Raw genomic sequence first — 1464 nt, 5'->3', positions numbered from 1 at the left:
ATGAAATTTTAAAACTTTACCGCGGATAATACGCAAGACGGCATTAATATTTAATGCATTACAAATACGGCCTTCTCTATAGCAGCCGGTTGTTGATCGGCCTTTTTAGCGCTACCTGGCGGAAGGCGCGCTAACCAAAGTGCCGTCTGATTTGGACTCACTTCTCGGCTCGAGTGACTACACCGTTTTACCTACATCGTGGTTTGAACATATTTATCATGATATTTAATCAGTGCATCCATTTCTCAGGGAGATTTAGTGGTGTCCTATATTAGGCGCCTATCCAATATTCGGGCACTCTCCCCTAATGCTTTACTTTTTGTATTTACTTTACACTAATAAATAATAATATTATGAGGAATTTTTTTATTAGATTTTCATGCTTTTTGACTGAGCAAAAATTTGATCGATTCTAATTAAAATAAATCAAAAATGCATTATGCTTATATAAATAGTTAAAAAAGTCAAAATATTTGAAAATTTTAACGTATTGAATGGAAAATTGTCGTGTAAACTATTGGTAGGTTAAAATTTAAAGTAGGTAGGTATCTACGATTATTAGTTTTTGAATTCAACCAAAAAAAACCAAATCGAAAATTAGTATTGAGTATAAATCCCCGTTTTTCATAAATTTTTTTTATTTTTCCCACGTTTATGAAAACTACTAAGATTTTTAACTCCTCCTCCCCAAAATATTAACTAGATTCACTTTCCGACCAGAAAATATGGTGAAGTAGAAAATAAAAGCATTTTTTCTGCCCCAAAAAATAAGAATAAATTATAATATATTAATATATACCATGGACCTATTAACCGACAACCACGATTTAAGATAATATACCTACTTAACCGAACACCGAATTAAGATATATCTGCATTATTCGTGGCCAAAGGCGCAAATAGCGTTTTAGATTTGGGGGGCTAAAGCCTTACTTTGATAATATTGAATAAGCTTAAAACAAAACACAAGACATTTTTGGGAGGGCTTAGCCCCTAAAGCCCCCCCTCCCCTATTTGCGCCTACGTTCGTGGCGTCAACGTACATACGAGAAAAATGACGTCGACCGCTGGCGACGTCTGAGATAACCATTACGATCGCGACGAAAAAGGATCAGACTGAGGTTACTAATTATTTAATATTTCGTTATGCATTATAAAAAATATCGGAGACTGTGTATATAAAACAGCAGAGGGCTACATCGTCGATGGATAAAAAAACTACAATATTATACGCCTTGTCAAATGACCCGCAAAAGCGTAAAATCGTATATAATAATTATAGTAGTATGTCATTGTCAATTCTTGTTTCTTTTTAATAATAGATTGGGTACTTGACATTTCCATACTTAGTTGTACTAAGTACAAGGTCTATGGACATTTCTGAATTAATATAATTTAAGAAATGAACAAGAATATTATAACGAAGAAGGTACAGAAAAATGCCCGAATGCGTCAGTTAGTAAG

Source organism: Acyrthosiphon pisum, chromosome A1 (genome assembly GCF_005508785.2).
Source record: "Acyrthosiphon pisum isolate AL4f chromosome A1, pea_aphid_22Mar2018_4r6ur, whole genome shotgun sequence".
NCBI classification, from domain to species: Eukaryota; Metazoa; Arthropoda; class Insecta; order Hemiptera; family Aphididae; genus Acyrthosiphon; species Acyrthosiphon pisum.
The sequence above is the reverse complement of the archived record's forward strand: the minus strand, read 5'-3'. Positions refer to the sequence as shown.